We start from the raw sequence: 20189 nt of genomic DNA on the forward strand, positions 1-20189 counted from the left end.
AGCACTCACCAAAGCACATACCCTCCCCAATGTCCATAACCCCAACCCCCTTCTCCAAACCCCCCTCCCCCCCAGCAACCCTCAGTTTGTTTTGTGAGATTAAGAGTCACTTATGGTTTGTCTCCCTCCCAAGCCCATCTTGTTTCATTTATTCTTCTCCTACCTACTTAAGCCCCCATGTTGCATCACCACTTCCTCATATCAGGGAGATCATATGATAGTTGTCTTTCTCTGCTTGACTTATTTCGCTAAGCATGATACGCTCTAGTTCCATCCATGTTGTCACAAATGGCAAGATTTCATTTCTTTTGATGGCTGCATAGTATTCCATTGTGTATATATACCACTTCTTCTCGATCCATTCATCTGTTGATGGACATCTAGGTTCTTTCCATAGTTTGGCTATTGTGGAAATTGCTGCTATAAACATTCGGGTGCACATGCCCCTTCGGATCACTACGTTTGTATCTTTAGGGTAAATATCCAGTAGTGCAATTGCTGGGTCATAGGGCAGTTCTATTTTCAACATTTTGAGGAACCTCCATGCTGTTTTCCAGAGTGGTTGCACCAGCTTGCATTCCCACCAACAGTGTAGGAGGGTTCCCCTTTCTCCGCATCCTCGCCAGCGTCTGTCATTTCCTGACTTGTTGCTTTTAGCCATTCTGACTGGTGTGAGGTAATATCTCATTGTGGTTTTGATTTGTATTTCCCTGATGCCGAGTGATATGGAGCACTTTTTCATGTGTCTGTTGACCATCTGGATGACTTCTTTGCAGAAATGTCTGTTCATGTCCTCTGCCCATTTCTTGATTGGATTATTTGTTCTTTGGGTGTTGAGTTTGCTAAGTTCTTTATAGATTTTGGACCCTAGTCGTTTATCTGATATGTTGTTTGAAATATCTTCTCCCATTCTGTCAGTAGTATTTTGGTTTTGTTAACTGTTTCCTTTGCTATGCAAAAGCATTTGATCTTGATAAAATCCCAACAGTTCATTTTTGCCCTTGCTTCCCTTGCCTTTGGCGGCTGAGGTCGAAGAGGTTGCTGCCTGTGTTCTCCTCAAGGATTTTGATGGATTCCTTTCTCACATTGAGGTCCTTCATCCATTTTGAGTCTATTTTTGTGTGTGGTGTAAGGAAATGGTCCAATTTCATTTTTCTGCATGTAGCTGTCCAATTTTCCCAACACCATTTATTGAAGAGGCTGTCTTTTTTCCATTGGACATTCTTTCCAGCTTTGTCGAAGATTAGTTGACCATAGAGTTGAGGGTCTATTTCTGGGCTTTCTATTCTATTCCATTGATCTATGTGTCTGTTTTTGTGCCATGCTGTCTTGATGATGATGGCTTTGTAATAGAGCTTGAAGTCTGGAATTGTGATGCCACCAACTTAGGATTTCTTTTTCAATATTCCTTTGGCTATTCGAGGTCTTTTCTGGTTCCATATAAATTTCAGGATTATTTGTTCCATTTCTTTGTAAAAGATCGATGGTACTTTGATAGGAATTGCATTAAATGTGTAGATTCCTTAAGGTAGCATGGACATTTTCACAATATTTATTCTTCCAATCCAGGAGCATGGAACATTTTTCTATTTCTTCGTGTCTTCCTCAATTTCTTTCATGAGTACTTTATAGTTTTCTGAGTATAGATTCTGTGCCTCTTTGGTTAGGTTTATTCCTAGGTATCTTATGATTTTGGGTGCAATTGTAAATGGGATTGACTCCTTAATTTCTCTTTCTTCTGTCTTTTTGTTGGTGTAGAGAAATGCAACTGATTTCTGTGCATTGATTTTATATCCTGACACTTGACTGAATTCATGTACAAGTTCTAGCAGTTTTGGAGTGGAGTCTTTTGGGTTTTCCACATATAGTATCATATCATCTGCAAAAAGTGATAGTTTGACTTCTTCTTTGCCGATTTGGATGCCTTTAATTTCCTTTTGTTGTCTGATTGCTGAGGCTAGGACCTCTAGTACTATGTTGAATAGCAGTGGTGATAATGGACATCCCTGCTGTGTTCCTGACCTTAGCGGAAAACCTTTCAGTTTTTCTCCATTGAGAATGATATTTGTGGTGGGTTTTTCATAAATGGCTTTGATAATATTGAGGTATGTGCCCTCTATCCCGACACTTTGAAGAGTTTTGATCAGGAAGGGAGGCTGTACTTTGTCAAATGCTTTTTCAGCATCTATTGAGAGTATCATATGGTTCTTGTTCTTTCTTTTATTGATGTGTTGTATCACATTGATTGATTTCTGGATGCTGAACCAACCTTGCAGCCCTGGAATAAATCCCACTTGGTCGTGGTGAATAATCCTTTTAATGTACTGTTGAATCCTACTGGCTAGTATTTTGGTGAGAATTTTTGCATCTGTGTTCATCAAGGATATTGATCTATAGCTCTCTTTTTTGATGGGATCCTTGTCTGGTTTTGGGATCAAGGTGATGCTGGCCTCACAAAATGAGTTTGGAAGTTTTCCTTCCATTTCTACTTTTTGGAACAGTTTCAGGAGAATAGGAATTAGTTCTTCTTTAAATGTTTGGTAGAATTCCCCCAGGAAGCCATTTTGCCCTGGGCTTTTGTTTGTTTGGAGATTTTTAATGACTGTTTCAATCTCCTCACTGGTTATGGGTCTGTTCAGGCTTTCTATTTCTTCCTGGTTCAGCTGTGGTGGTTTATATGTTTCTAGGAATGCATCCATTTCTTCCAGATTGTCAAATTTGTTGGCTTAGAGTTGCTCATAGTATGTTCTTATAATAGTTTGTATTTCTTTGGTGTTAGTTGTGATAGCTCCTCTTTCATTCATGATTTTATTTATTTGGGTCCTTTCTCTTTTCTTTTTGATAAGTCTGGCCAGGGGTTTATCAATTTTATTAATTCTTTCAAAGAACCAGCTCCTAGTTTCATTGATTTGTTCTATTGTTTTTTTGGTTTCTGTTTCATTGATTTCTGCTCTGATCTTCATGATTTCTCTTCTCCTGCTGGGTTTAGGGTTTCTTTCATGTTCTTTCTCCAGCTCCTTTAGGTGTAGGGTTAGGTTGTGTACCTGAGACCTTTCTTGTTTCTTGAGAAAGGCTTGTACCACTATATATTTTCCTCTCAGCACTGCCTTTGTTGTGTCCCACAGATTTTGAACCGTTGTGTTTTCATTATCATTATTTTCCATGATTTTTTTCAATTCTTCTTTAGTTTCCTGGTTGACCCATTCATTCTTTAGAAGGATGCTGTTTAGTCTCCATGTATTTGGGTTCTTTCCAAACTTCCTCTTGTGGTTGAGTTCTAGCTTCAGAGCATTGTGGTCTGAAAATATGCCGGGAATGATCCTAATCTTTTGATACCGGTTGAGTCCTGACTTAGGACCAAGGATGTGATCTATTCTGGAGAATGTTCCATGTGCACTAGAGAAGAATGTGTATTCTGTTGCTTTGGGATGAAATGTTCTGAATATATCTGTGATGTCCATCTGGTCCAGTGTGTCGTTTAAGGCCTTTATTTCCTTGCTGATCTTTTGCTTGGATGATCTGTCCATTTCAGTGAGGGGAGTGTTAAAGTCCCCTACTATTATTGTATTATTGTTGATGTGTCTCTTTGATTTTGTTATTAATTGGTTTATATAGTTGGCTGCTCCCACGTTGGGGGCATAGACATTTAAAATTGTTAGATCTTCTTGTTGGACAGACCCTTTGAGTATGATATAGTGTCCTTCCTCATCTCTTATTATAGTCTTTGGCTTAAAATCTAATTGATGGGAACTAAGGATTGCCACTCCTGCTTTCTTCTGATGTCCATTAGCATGGTAAATTCTTTTCCACCCCCTCACTTTAAATCTGGAGGTGTCTTCAGGCTTAAAATGAGATTCTTGTAGGCAATATATAGATGGGTTTTGTTTTTTTATCCATTCTGATACCCTGTGTCTTTTGATTGGGGCATTTAGACCATTAGTATTCTGGGCAACTATTTAGAGATATGAATTTAGTGCCATTGTATTGCCTATAAGGTGACTGTTACTGTATATTGTCTCTGTTTCTTTCTGATCTACCACTTGTAGGATCTCTCTTTGCTTAGAGGACCCCTTTCAATATTTCCTGTAGAGCTGGTTTGGTGTTTGCAAATTCTTTCAGTTTTTGTTTGTCCTGGAAGCTTTTAATCTCTCCTTCTATTTTCAATGATAGCCTAGCTGGATATAGTATTCTTGGCTGCATGTTTTTCTCGTTTAGTGCTCTGAATATATCAGGCCAGCTCTTTCTGGCCTGCCAGGTCTCTGTGGATAAGTCTGCGGCCAATCTAATATTTTTAACATTGTATGTTACAGACTTCTTTTCCCGGGCTGCTTTCAGGATTTTCTCTTTGTCACTGAGACTTGTAAATTTTACTATTAGGTGACGGGGTGTGGGCCTATTCTTATTGATTTTGAGGGGTGTTCTCTGAACCTCCTGGATTTTGATGCCCATTCCCTTTGCCATATTGGGGAAATTCTCCCCAATAATTCTCTCCAGTATACCTTCTGCTCCCCTCTCTCTTTCTTCTTCTTCTTCTGGAATCCCAATTATTCTAATGTTGTTTCATCCTATGGTGTCACTTATCTCTTGAATTCTCCCTTAATGGTCCAGTAGCTGTTTGTCCCTCTTTTGCTCGGCTTCTTTATTCTCTGTCATTTGGTCTTCTATATCACTAATTCTTTCTTCTGCCTCATTTATCCTAGCAGTGAGAGCCTCCATTTTTGATTGCACCTTATTAATAGCTTCTTTTATTTCAACTTGGTTAGATTTTAGTTCTTTTATTTCTCCAGAGAGTGTTTTTATATCTCCCAAGAGGGTTTCTCTAATATCTTCCATGCCTTTTTTTGAGCCCGGCTAGAACCTTGAGAATTGTCATTCTGAACTCTAGATCTGACATATTACCAATATCTGTATTGATTAGGTCCCTAGCCTTCGGTACTGCCTCTTGTTCTTTTTTTGTGGTGAATTTTTCCACCTTGTCATTTTGTCCAGATAAGAGTATATGAAGGAGCAAGTAAAATACTAAAAGGGTGGCAACAACCCCAGGAAAATATGCTTTAACCAAATCAGAAGAGATCCCAAATCGTGAGGGGGGAGAAAGGGGATAAAAAGAGGTTCAGATAGAAAGAAAGAGAAAAGAGGGGTACCTGGGTGGCTTAGTGGGTTAAAGTCTCTGCCTTCAGTTCGGGTCATGATCCCAGGGTCCTGGGATCGAGCCCCACATCGGGCTCTCTGCTCAGTGGCGAGCCTGCTCCCTCCTCTCTCTCTGCCTGCCTCTCTGCCTACTTGTAATCTCTCTCTCTCTCTGTCAAATAAATAAATAAATAAAATCTTTTAAAAAAAAGTAAGAAAGAGAAAAGAAACAAAAAAAATGAAAGAAAAGAATTAAAAAAAGAAAGGAATTAAAAAAAGAAAACAAATAAAGAAAAGTATAAAAATGAAAATATATATATATATATTAGATAAACTAGTTAAAAATGTTAAAAAAAAAGAAAAGGGTAAAAGTTAAAAAAGTTTTAGCAGAAGAAGAGAAAAAAAAGAAAAAGAAAAAAAAAATAAAATTAACTGCAAGACTAAAGAATCATAGGAAGAAAGCTATGAGTTCCGTGCTTTGCTTTCTCCTCCTCTGGAATTCTGCTGCTCTCCTTGGTATTGAAACTGCACTCCTTGGTAGGTGAACTTGTTCTTGGCTGGATTTCTTGTTGATTTTCTGGGGGAGGGGCCTGTTGTAATGATTCTCAAGTGTGTTTGCCCCAGGCGGAATTGCACCGCCCTTACCAGGGGCTGGGCTGAGTAATCCACTCGGGTTTGCTTTCAGGAGCTTTTGTTCCCTGAGCGCTTTCCGTAGAGTTCCGGAGGACGGGAATACAAATGGCGGCCTCCTGGTCTCCGGCCTGGAGGAGCCAAGAGCCCGGGGCCCCACTCCTCAGTGCGCCCTCAGAGAACAGCGTCTGGCACTCCTGTCTTAAAGGAACTGTTCTGGTTTTTATTAATGCTGTAAAGGCATCTTTAAAAAAATACTGAATATCACAAATGAAAGTCCCTCTTGGTACAATTTCTGGTATTTGCAAGATGACAGTAGAGAAGATAAAGTTTTTGTAAGAACTTCATACCTTCTCAACTAAAAGTATGTAATTTGAATATCCGTTTCCTCCATCAACAAACACATGGCTGAATAATTACTAAAATGTACTTGTACATTTTTCTTTATATAATTACAGACTTATCAACACTGTTAATAAGATAGGTAAAACAAATTGCTGTTATGTGGCTACTGCTATTATCAACATGTATGTAATTACTAATGTGAATTAATAGGAGAAAATAGAGTCCACTGTTCCTTTAATCTTAGCTTTCTCCCTAAGATATAAAAAATAATAAACTATCTTAGAGAGAAATATAATATGCCATAAGTGCCAAAATGTTGAACTTTCTTCAGACATCTGCCACTATGGCACCTTCTACAAAGATAGAAGCAAAAATAACAGAGTTGGCAAAATAAAGCTTCATAAAACAAAAAAAACAAAAAGCCACCATCCCTGCAAAAGAGGCAAGAACCACAAGCTTTCACTTATCATTCTCTTCCCAGGGAATAAAAACATGACCACTGTGGCATTTTTCAGCAAGACTCCAGGTAAGTGGCAAAACCACTCCTCAATACACAATTCCACTTCAGGATTCTCATTTAGAATCCTTCTGAACAAAGATGGCACATCATATGGTATCTTTCCACTTCACCTGCCAGTGTCTTTGAAGAGTTGCACTTGACATTCAGTGACAAATCGCCTCCCTTAAGGCCCTTAAGTCACCTATCACCCACTGCAGACTTGAAATTTGAGTCCTCTGCAAGAGTATCACTCTCTACCAAGCCCAAAAGGTGCTTTCCAAGAATTCTCACCTCTGCCTCCAAAGCCCCCTGCCAACTGGCTTCCTTGAAAGAGGTCTTTAAAATAAACATAAAATAGCTGTGTTGTCTCCAACACCCAAGCTCTGTCTCACAGAAGAATTCAGTATAAGACAGTTTTAAAACTATAATCACAAGGATTTTCTCATAGAGGGAAAATGCATATTAAAATATGTATTTACATACTGTATGTTCTTTTCCCTTGTAGGAAATGAATCAAAATTAATTAAAACTACAAAATTCTAACATTCTTTCTAAATGATCAGTGTAAAATTAAAACTCAAGGTGAATACACAGTTCCAGAAAAGAGAGCTCTATCAGACATCTTTTTTGCACATGTATAATGGTGGAAGGGAAGGAGATACCAAAATTGAAAAAAACTTTTCCTCAAATTGTGATTTGAAATGTAGAAACAGTCAGTGGTGTGAATATAATCTTGCTAGGATTTTTGTTTTTGTGTTTTTTTATTAATGTTCCCTATATTCTTCATTGCATGTGGCTCAGTTGACTTTGTGTCTAAACAATTTTACATCAAAATATCCAATTAGTCCAGCTATTCCATTGGTGATGTAACACAGGTTGTAGAAATTTTCTGAATTTAGAAAAATGAACCAGCTAAATATTTTATGTCATAATAGGCATTTACCAAAAAAGCTGTTAAGGGCCTTAGAAACATAGCAGGAGTTTCTGACTGGACTTCTGTTGGCCCCACCCTCTAAATAGGCAAGACTAGGGAAACATTTATATGATAGAGAGCTCCCAGTTTCTGCATCCTTCTCACATCTACCACCTTGCTTGATCATCTGTTACAACTTTCCCAAACCAATCTCCTTCTTATTTGTATGTGGAAGGGAGGCATTCCCTAAGGATATATACAAAATTGAGGTATTTTATGGGTGCAGTCAGCATGTAACAGATGACTTATGGCAACCATCTGAAATGTAGCAATTTTGCATTTTCTAAGTCCATTTACTATACTCACGCTCTACTCTTGAGACATAACCAAGGCCTTAAATGTTTCATCATGTCTGGAAGACTCTCAGAGATGAACTTTTCATAAAGTAATAAGTTTCCTTGGGCATATCTACTGCTTCCAGGTAACCATAACTATGATGGTCATCAATATAGTGGCTGGTGGAAACATCCTGAATGTCTCAGTTGCAGTTAAAATAAATAAAAGGATGCTAGGAGTTGCATATAATCCACCTTCGCCTTTAGGATAAACCACTGTCAAGATTCGCCTAGCACACTTCCTGTCGGCATACCCCAGTCTTGGGCAACATAATTATATTTAATAAAGAGTTTTTTAAAATAAATTGTCATTGGAAAAATACAAAAATTTCACATATATCTAATGGGAGATAGCTCTAGCTACATTAATGAAATATTAATTCAATAATACCCTGTTTGTTGTACCTCTGATAACTTCACCATTTTATTATTAATCTGTCTAATGCTCAGGAGTCATCACCTCCATCTCAGAATCTAATGTTTCCTCACTAGACACTGGATAAAGGCCAATCTCATGACTCAGAACACATGATTTGACAAGTCTAGCCTACCTACCTCTGAATTTATCCTCTATTGCTACACTGGATAAGCTGTCTCAGCCAAATTCTTTAAGTTGCAAGAATAAGATGTCACCATTATTTGTAGAATGTCCCTCAATTTAAATTTATGTGATGTTTCCTCATTATTATATTCATATTCCCTTGGGAACCCTGCATACACCATTCCTCCTGCCTGTTCACTCCTCTCTACTGTGTTGAGAAGCATCACCCTTTCTTCAAGATTTCCACAGATGATATCAGAGGTTGGTGATGATAATGATACCAGCTTCTCAATAAACATAGCTATTCTTATTATCTACAAGTTATTGTGCTTAGAATATCCTCACTATATAAGAATTATCATCTTCAGTATTAAAACATCAGATTTTAAAAAATCATTTGTAATCTTCTTAAATTTAATTCATTCAGTCCACTTATTGAGTGCTTACAGTGTGGTAATATAATACTGACAGAGGCTGTTGTGGACCTTGCCCTCACATCATGGCAAATGAGGAGGGCAACAAGTAACTACAAAGCAGGCATTTTGGGGGCGCATGGGTGGCTCAGCAGGTTAGGCATCCAACTCTTTATTCTGGCTCAGATCACGATCCCAGGGTCCTAGAATCAAGCCCCCTATCTAGCCCCGTGTAGGACTTTGTCTCAGCAGGGAGTCTGCTTGGGATTATCTTTGTCCCTCTCCCTCTGCCCGTTACTCCATTCCTGCTCTCATTTCTCTCTAAAATAAATAAGTGAATCTTTGGAAAAAATAAAGTAGGCATTATTATTATTCAATGTCACAGATGGACAAATTCAGGCCTAGAACAGAAAAGTAACTTAGCTAACTCTACACACTGCTAAGCAGAGTTGGATTTCACTGTCCATTTTTTTCCACTTATTCCTCATCCCTTTGTCTAACTCCTTTATCTAAATTTTTCCTGTGTTCTGTGCATACACCATTCATTCAGCACTTACTATATGTTATTTTGCATAGATATTTAAATTTCCTATGTATACCCTTTCTTCCTGAATAAAGTATTAAAGCCCTTGAAAGTAATGACCCCATTATATTTCTTTGTAACCAGGAGGCCTAGGGCAGTGTCAGATCTAAAAAGGAGATATTCAATAAACTTGATGATAAAATGAAGTCTTTCATTTGTACTTATTATCAACAGATATTATAAGTTTACAGTACTGACATTTGACATGTATCAAGTATAAAGAATATGTGCTTAGAAATATTGCCAGTTTCAAGCATGTTATTTTAAAGCATAACAAATGTTCTAAGGCATATCAAATTATTAAAACATGAAAATTAACAATGACACAACACTATTTTCTAACCCACAGACTTTATTCAGATCTTACCAATTATCTTAGTAATAATATTCACAGCAAAATAATATCCAGGACTATGCACTGCATTCAGTCATCATGTCCCTTTAGTCTTTTCATCTAAGCAGTTACTAAGTCTTTAAATATTTCAAGACCTTGATATTTTTCAAGAATATAGTCCATTCTTTGTAGAATGTCCCTCAATTTGGATTTATATGATGTTTCCTCATTATTATATTCATATTATGGACTTTTGGCAAGAGCACCTCAGAGGTGACAAGATGATGTAAAGCTCTTCTTAAAACATCACATCAGGAGGTATATGCTACTAATTAGTCCCATAACTAGGACCAGTTGGCTAAAGTGGTATCTGCCAGGATTCTCTATAGCAAAGTTAGTTGATTTAACCTTTGTAATTGATAAGTCTCTTAGGAGGAGATAAAAATAGGGAATACATTTATCTATGTAAATATTCTATTACTCCTTAAACTATATAGGTAATACATTTAATTACCTATGTAAATAGGTATATATTACCTATATAAACATAGGTAATACATTTATCTATGTAAATATTCTATTATTCCTTAAACGTTCACCCATTTGAGTTTTTTAAATATTCTATTACTCCTTAAACTTTCATCCTTTGAGTTTTTCACTCATTTGGGTTTTATGAATAATTCTTGTCTGAATAAATTACTATTATTACAATGGCCAAATGATAACTTGTTAATTGTGAGGAGATTTCTCTTTCATTTATTTATTTAGTTAATTACAACAGTTTGGATTCATGGGTTTACTTTATTCAATATGTTAAAGCCCTTTACTATCATTCTTTATTTTGATGCTCAGACTGTCCAAGATTTGGCTATAGTAAGTATCTCTTCAAACTTGCTCCTGTGTCTTTTGAAAACATCAATTCCTGACTACATCTTCACTTTCTGCTACACAATATTCCAGGTTCATATTGCACTTTTTGTATCTGGAAATAGTTATTTCTCTGAAGAGCACTGGATTGTTCCTTTTAGTGGAAAACGATTTTTAGAAATCAAGACAAGGACATTTCTTTTGAAAAATCTACAGTCAGACTTAATAAGAGATTCCATTTTGGAAAAGCAAATGATCCTTCTTCAACCTTCATCACATGTGCCCCAGCAGGAGCATGTGACTTGATTCACTCACTTGAAATATACTCCTTACTTGGCTTTCTAGACAATATTTTCTGAGTTCTGACTTCACTGGTGTTCCTTCTAGGTCTCATTTGAATGTTCTTCCTCATTTTCCTGACCTTTGTTCCCTGGGTTACCCTAAGAAAAGTCTTAGAGCTCTGAGTATACATAGTTTCCAGAGAATCTTAGATGGAAAGCATTATATAACATAATTCTGGACATCAGTCTACCTGAATTTACATTCCAACTGCACTACTTACTAAGTGTAAGTAGATTATAGGGAAGATACATAGCCTTGCATGCCTCAGCATCCTCATTCCTTTTCTAAGCACTGAAACTGTTTCTGGTCCATAGTAAAGTTTTAAGGCATATCAAATGCATCATCATCAAGTCCCACAGTTTAAATACATTCTTTGTACCTCTCCAACCTCAACCTCCCCTACACTCACAAATATTTTCATCAACTAGTTACATAATAGTGATTGGATGTCTACTAAAAATTTCCAAAGTTAACATATGCAGTACCAAACGCTTTACTCATAAGAGCTCATACCTATTGTTCTCCCAGTCCTCCCAATCTCAGAAAACAAGAGCCAGAGGAATCCATTTAAAAACGTAAATCATATTACTTCTCTACTCAAAATACTCCAAAGGCCTACATTATTATAAAATTTATACCTAGCCACTTACCATGACCTATGGGATCAACATAGCTTTGCCTCAGCTACCTCCACACAACCTAACACCTCTTTGCTCCTGACTCACTCACAGCCTCTGCACTGTTTTCTCCCTGCCTGAAGCACTCTCTTCCTGTCCAGATCCAAATGTCTCATTTGCTCACAGTCTTCTGTTAGTCAAGCTATCCCAGGAAAACAGAACTAACAGGATGTATACACAATATATAGAAATTGCTGATTCAAGACCCAAAAAGAGCCAATATTTCATCTGAGTCTGAAGTCAAGGAAAAAAAACAAAAAACAAAAAACAACCACGGTCCTGATCAAAGGCAGTCAGGCATGAGGAATTCCCCCTTAGCCATGGAAAGGTCAGCTTTTTGTCCTATTCAGGCCTTCAATTGATTGAATGAGGCCCACCAACATCAGGGCAGGCAATCTGCTTTACTCAGTCTACTAATTCAAATGATGATCTCACCCAAAAATACTCTCACAGAAGCACCCAGAATAATTTTTACCATATATCTAGGTACCCCATGGCCCAGTCAAGGTGACACATAAAATTAATCATTACACAGTCTTTCACAGTTTTATTGTAATATTCTATCAGATAGGACATCTCTAACGACTCATATAAAGTCACAATCATATTCTGTCTCTATATCCTTTACTCTAATTTTTCTTTCTACCACTTATCACCAACCGATACACTGCATATGTGTCCTCTGTTCACAGTCTCTTCCCTCCCACACCCACCTCAACACATTTGATTTAAAACTCCATGAAAGCATGGACTGTTTTATTCACTGCTTTATTTCTAGTGCTTAGAACAAAAAGGAAATCATTAAACATTTGCTCTTTGAATGGATGAATACCTTCCTTACCTGCCATATTATTTAAAAGGTAAACTAGCTTGTTCTTTTTCACAAAAAGGACTAATAACCATGGAATTTAGTCATCCATGTGTGATAACCTAGAGACAACCTTCCATAAGGCAGCCATTGTAGACATGTGAAAATTGCCTTTTGTTTTAGAATATACATATTGTGTGAATTATCATCATCACTCTTAAAAAACAGATGCTTACTTCTCAGTATTCACCAAGGCAGGAGCAAAATCTTTTGATGAGCTTTTAAGAGATTACCGAATTCAGCATAATTGTCGAACTATGGAAGTGTTTATTTTTATCTTAAAGCTTCTGATCATTTTTTTAAAAAAACAGTTAAATTTCTCAACTGCTCAAATAACAGTTTACACCAAATAGTTATCATCTGAAAAGTTGTGATGACTACATTTGAGTTAAAATAAGCTAGCACAGTGATCAGTTAACAAAGAGTATATATATATATATATATATATATATATATATATATATAATGTGCCTTCAACTCTGATTTCTTGTTGTTTATCCTGACAACCATCTCCATTCTGCTGCCTAGACTCATTTTACAGATAAAAGAAAAACATTTTTCTTTTCCATTTTCCTTCTCCCAGTAGCCCTCTTTCTCTCATTTGATCTCATTTCTATTTTTGACTTCTGTTAGGAAATGGAATTTTCTGTATTCAATCTATAATACCCTGTATCTTCGTCAATTTTGCTTCAATGACACACAAATCTAGAAACTGATAACTGCAGCCTGTCAGAAGGTATTTCTATAATAAGGCAGAAATTTCTATGATTCATTTTTATGGGAGATTCCTAATGAATTTTTTAAGCATATATTTTTTCATTCTTCTCATCAAAGTCTATTATTTTCATAAGCAGTTTTGGGAATGGTATATCCACATGTGAAACTTTGATAACATCCTTTATTATGTTCTTAACAAATGTAGAGCTCAATTATTTCAAATCTGTTCAATTAATGCTCTACCGCTTTTTCACGCTGGTCAGTCAGTCTTTTAAGCTCTTTGCAGAAATAACAGAAGCTTAAACCACATAATACTTGGTGTTTGAGGAGGGGATATGCTTTGAAAGGCTCAATTCTCTAAGCAAAGTAGTTCTGTGAAAACTGTTTTCATTTTCTTGATGATAATCCATCAATTTCTTCAGTCCTTAAAATAATATAAAGTATTTAAGCCATGGGGTTTCAAGCCTTACCTACCACTGGAAGTAAGCTTAAGTCCTGTGTGGAAAGATGTAAAAACATTTTTATACAAAGAAAAATTAATAGCCTCAAGCATTTGGATAAGGACAAAATAATCCATATAATGTTTTGGTTTACTTGAGGAGTCTTCAAAAGTGTCAAAAAGGAAAAAACAAATATCTCAAAGGTATCTTGAAAGGAAAATTCTAGAAATTAAACCTTTTCCCTCCAGTGGCATATGTATTCAATTATTGTAAGGACAGTCTCAAACAATCAGAATCAAAATAGAGTATCTCAGCACAATGACGCCAGAGAAAACTTCTTGGTTTGATATTTGTAGAAATGATTCAAGAATCTATGAAAAAGAGGCTGATTCTCTTATCATTTCTTAGAAATTTCAACAAAAGTATGTTAAGGCAGCAATAACCACAAGCTTATAGGGCAGAGGCAAAGGTCAACAACCTACAATCCTGGATCAAATCCAGCTAAGAGCCTGCTATGGAATGGCCTTTACATTTTTAAAGGGTTGTTTAAAAATTTAAAAAAAAAAAAAAAAAAAGAAAGGAGGAAAAAGAGAGGATTATGAAAAGACACTGTATGTAGCCAGCAAATGCTAAAATATTTAGCACACAACCTACCATCTCTTTGCCTCCTGACTCACTCAGCACTACACAGAAAAAGTTTGCTATTCCCTATTCTGAAGCATAATCTGAAATTTACACTTATTATTTCTCTTTCCTTAACAGGAAAGCAATAAAGTAAGATAAGAGAGCTAGAACGAAGATAAAGTGAAAATGCCTTGCCTACCACAGAAATTATCCAAGAATACTGATTAATGCAGAGATGTGCCGAAGCTGGCTCATAGTGGCTTCAAAAAACCAGTTATTACATTTCAACAATTTTGTGAGTTAGTTGGTGAACTGTTGATAGTCTGAAATCAGCCATTTGTGAGAGTATTAGAAATTAGCAAGTTGGGACGCCTGGGTGGCTCAGTTGGTTAAGCGGCTGCCTTCGGCTCAGGTCATGATCCCAGCGTCCTGGGATCGAGTCCCACATCGGGCTCCTTGCTCGGCAGGGAGCCTGCTTCTCCCTCTGCCTCTAGCCTGCCACTCTGTCTACCTGTGCTTGCGCTCTGTATCTCTCTCTCTATAACAAATAAATTAAAAAATCTTTAAAAAAAAAAAAAAAAAGGAATTAGCAAGCACTACAAATAGGGCTTTTTGGCGGGGGGGGGGCTGTTACTTTTGTCTGTTTTCTAGCATATCAGTGAATGAATATCTTCTTTACATGAATTTTAAAAGTAAGATTCCTGTCAAAGAATCTCAGAGTTGAAATTATCTTGCTTAAGCTCCTATATATTTCTAATGAAGCAGCCCTTTGCCTTTTGATTGTACCTCTTTTGACTAAGAACTTGCTTTTGGCAAGGTAGCCCAATCAGGTTGGGATTTATGTGACCAGCACCACGGACATTCACTTCTACAGTGCTATTAACTGAAAATCTTCAGTTACAAAGTCCAAAGAAACTCTGGAAGAGATATAACAACTAGTCCTTTAAAAGCATACCTATGTATATATGTCTTGTACCTGCATTTGGATATCCCAGGAACAAAAATTAAAAGATGACTAGAAAGCAGAGGGATTGGCAAAAGAGCTAACACCATAGAAAATGTACAGAGTGTTTCTGCTCTCATAACCAAGACTAAGGGACTTCAAGTTTAATGATCATGATGATACAGAAGAGGAAAAAGTATTTTCACACAGATTCTCACATGAAGGCAGATCACTTAAATAGTTACTAAATCAGTAAAGTGCCATTAAATGAGTTACTTTCCCACAAATGATACAAAGAGGTGAGAATGAAATTTAAGATTGAATTCTTGTGGGGGGAAAAAAAAAAGTCTTCCTTGAAAATTCAGAGGCCAGAGCTTCAGACTTAAACTATTTGCTTGACACATTCAACAGAATCCCTATCAAAATACCACCAGCATTTTTCACAGAGCTAGAACAATGAACCCTAAAATTTATATGGAATCATAAAAGACCCCAAATAGCCAAAGCAATCCTGAAAAAGAAAAGCAGAGCTGGAGGCATCACAATTCCAGACTTCAAGCCATATTACAAAGTTGTAATCATTAAGACAGCATGGTGCTGGCACAAAAATAGACAAATAGACCAATGCAACAGAATAGAAAACCTGGAAATGGACCTACAACTATATATAGAATGAACCTTTGACAAAGCAGGAAAGAGTATCCAGTGGAAAAAAGACAGTCTTTTCAAAATATGATGTTGGGAAAACTGGACAACATGGAGAAGAATGAAACTGGACTATTTTCTTACACCATACACAAAAATATATTCAAAATAGATGAAAGACCTAAACGTGAGAGAGGAAATCATCAGAATTCTAGAGAACACAGGCAACAACCCCTTTGACCTTAACTGTAGCAATTTCTTACTAGACATGTTGCCCAGGGCAAGGAAACAAAAGCAAAAGTAACTAACAAATTACGAGAGACTCTTAATGATAGAGAATAAATAGAGGCTGACAGAGGGAGGTGGGTGGAGGATGGGATAGATGAGTAATGAGTATTAAGGAGGGCACTTGTTATGATAAGCACTGGGTATTGTATGTAAATGATGGACCACTGAACTCAACTCCTGAAACCAATATTGGACTGTTTATCAACTAATTAGAATATAAATTTAAAAAAAAAAACGATTTGCTTGATATGGAGCTTACCTAGATAAAATATTAACATCAGAGGAACAATGATAATCATTAAAGGCATTTGGTAGAAGCAAATGCAAATCTTCTTAAAAGATGAATTATCACAGATAAAGGCCTTCTAACAATAAGCCTACATGTAGAACACATATTTGCAGAAAATGAGGAAACAACAGACCACAAAGAAAGTAAAAACAAACAAACAAACAAAAACAAAAATCCTGGCCAAATTGAAAAAGAAACAAGTTAAGCTGGAAATGAAATCACTGTGAATAGTGTTAGTAAACTGTGTAGGTAAAGAAGTTACCTAGGAGTAAGCGCAATTAAGTAGGAGACCATTTGAAAGAAAAATTAAGAAATGCAGAGGATAAAATGAGAAGATCTAATACATCTTTAATAGGAATATACAAAGAATAGAATCCAATGAATAGGGAAAGGTGATATACTGAAGATTATATCTGAGAATTCTTCATGACTGACTAAATGCAATAATCCTCAGCCTGAGAAAACATACAGAATACACAAGAAAAGAAAAATAAAACAAAATCCACAGTTGGATGTATTGAATATAAAGACAAAAAACAAGTCTTAAAAGTGGCCAAAAATGAAACAGACTACCCTTAAAAAAAAAATGACAATTATATCTTTAAGACAAATTTCAGTGGCAACAATGAAGTCCAAACTATGTTAAAGTATTAAAAGAAATTATGGACGATTATTACTATTAACTGCTAGTCCAGAATAAGAAAAAAAATTAAACAATTTTCTGCCAAAAGTAAGAGAGAGAGGAAAGGGTTTGTCATAAGAGGCACTGAATGATGTACTTCATGGAAGAGAAAGTTAAACTCAGAAGGCATGAGTAGTGGGAAAGAGTAATGAGAGAAGATAGCGATGTGTGGAGAAAGGGGAACCCTCTTACACTGTTGCTGGGAATTCAAGTTGGTACAGCCACTTTGGAAAATAGCGTGGAGATTCCTTAAGAAATTAAAAATAGAGCTACCCTATGGACTGCTAAGTCTAAAGAAGCACTAACTACAGGCATACCTCAGAAATATTGTGAGTTCAGTTCCAGACCACCACGTTAAAGTGAACATGCCAATAAAAGGAGTAAAATGAATTTTCTAGTTTCCCATTGCATATAAAATACATGTTTACACTATACTGTAGTTCATGAAGTGTGTAATAGCCTCATATCTAAAAAAAAAAAAAAATGAACGTACCTTAAGTAGAAAAATACTTTATTGCTAACAATGCTAACTATCATCTTAAGCACTCAAGGAGTCACAATCCTTTTACTGGTGGAGGGTCTTTCCTTAATTATGATGGCTGCTGACTGGTCAGGATGGTGTTTGCTGAAGGTCCGGTGGCTGGGGCAATTTCTTAAAACAGGACAATGAAGTATGTCATATCAACTGACGTCCCTTTCACAAATCATTTCTCTGCAGTATGCAAAACTCATAGCATTTACCCACAGTAAAACTTCTTTCAAAACTGGGAGGGAGTCTATTCTCTCAAACTGCCCCTGCTCTATCAACTAACTTTATATAAACATAAATCTCCTTGTTCATCGCCATCAGAGCTCTTCAGTGGCCTGATGCATTATCTACGAGCAGTAAATTTGGAAGGAATCTTTTCTTCTGGGCAGTAGATACAAAGGTGGGTTTAAAATACTGAGTAAACCATGTCGTTAACTGACGTGCTGTTATCCAGCCTTTGTTGTTCCATTTACAGAACACAGGCAGAGTAGATTAACATAATTCTTAAGGGCCCTGGATTTTTCAGAATGGTAAATGAGCACTGGCTTCAACTTAAAGTCACTCACTGCATTAGCACCTAACAAAAGCAACAGTCCCCTCTTTGAAGGTCCAAAGCCAGGCACTGACCTCTCTAACTATGAAAATCCTAGATGGTATCTTCTTCCAACATAAGGCTATTTCATCTACATTGAAAATCTTTTGTTTAATGTAGTCACTTTCATGAATTATCTGAGCTACATGTTTTGGAGAACTTATTGCAGCTTCTACACCAGCACTTGCTGATTCACCTTGCACTTTTATGTTATGGAGATGGCTTCTTCCTTAAACCTCATCAACCAACCTACGTTAGCTTCAAACTTTTCATCTGCAGCTTCTTCACCTATCTCAGCCTTCAGAGAATTGAAGAGTTAGGGCCTTTCTCTCACTTAGTCTTTGGTCTAAGGGAATGTTGTGGCTAGTGTGATCTTTTTTTTTTTTTTAAAGATTTTATTTATTTATTTGACAGAGAAATCACAAGTAGATGGAGAGGCAGGCAGAGAGAGAGAGAGGGAAGCAGGCTCTCTGCTGAGCAGAGAGCCCGATACGGGACTCGATCCCAGGACTCTGAGATCACGACCTGAGCCGAAGGCAGCGGCTTAACCCACTGAGCCACCCAGGCGCCCAACTAGTGTGATCTTTTATCCAGACCACTAAAACTTTCTCCATAACAGCAATAATAATAAAGCTGGTTTTACTTTCTCATCATTTTTGTGCTCACCAGAGTAGAACTTTAAATTTCCTTCAAGAACTTTTCCTTTGCATTCACAACTTGGGAAGTTAGTACAAGCAGCCTAGATTCTTACCTCTCTCAGCTTTTGACATGCCTTCCTCACTAACCTAAATCACATCTAGCTTTTGATTTAAAGTGAGAGACAGATGTGTGACTCCTTCTATCATTTGAAAACTCAGAGACACTGTAGGGTTATTAACTGGCCTAATTTCAATAATGTTGTGTCTCAGGGAGTAGGAAAGCCTGAAGAAAGGAACAGAGATGAGGGAACAGTTAAAAACATGCACATTTATCGATTGTGTTTGCCTTTTTACATGGGTGTAGTTTGTGGCACCCCAAAACAATTAAAATAGTAACCTCAAAGATCACTGATCACAGATCACCATAACAAGTAGAATACTAATGAAGAAGTTTGAAATATTGCTAGAATTACGAAAACATAACCCAGAGACATTAAGCAAATGCTTAATGAGCAAATGCTGTTGGAAAAATGGCACCAAGAGACTTGCTCAACACAGTTACCACAAACCTTTAATTTATAAAAAGTGCAGTATCTGTGAAGCACAATAAAGCGAAGCAAAATAAAATGAGTTATGTCTGTATATACACTAGTCTGTTCTGGCTGCTATAACAAAACACCACAGACTAGGTAGCTTAAAAAACAGAAATTTCTCTCTCATAGTTCTTAAAGCCAGAAGTCCAAGGTAAGGTACTACAGGATTGGCTTCTAATGAGATCTCTCCTTGGCTTTAGAAGGTCATCCTCTTTCTGTATCCTCACATGATCTTTGTCTGTGCATGCATACTAATGAATTCAGACTTGGCCAAGAACATCCAAAGCCACTGATAAAAAGAAACACTCAGGGTGCCTGGGTGGCTCAGTCAATTGAGTGCTTGACTGTTGATCTTGGCTCAGGTCTTGATATAGTCGTGAGTTTGAGCCCTGCACTGGACTCCACACTGGGCACAGAGCCTCCTTAAAAATTAATTAATTAGTTAATTAATTTAAAGGTAATACTCCTGCAACAATATAAATAAGATACTTGAAAAAAAAAAAAAAAGCTCAGAAAAGAAAACCAGCCATTACAGAGAAAAATGTAATAGGAAGCAACCATACTTAAAGCAATTTGGTACCAATACAATCTAGGGCTAACTAGAAAAACAAATACAACAGAATTGAGTCTAGTATTAATTTAAAAGCTCATGGAAATTTTTTCATCAGATTA

The sequence above is a fragment of the Mustela erminea genome, chromosome 3 (genome assembly GCF_009829155.1).
Source record: "Mustela erminea isolate mMusErm1 chromosome 3, mMusErm1.Pri, whole genome shotgun sequence".
NCBI classification, from domain to species: Eukaryota; Metazoa; Chordata; class Mammalia; order Carnivora; family Mustelidae; genus Mustela; species Mustela erminea.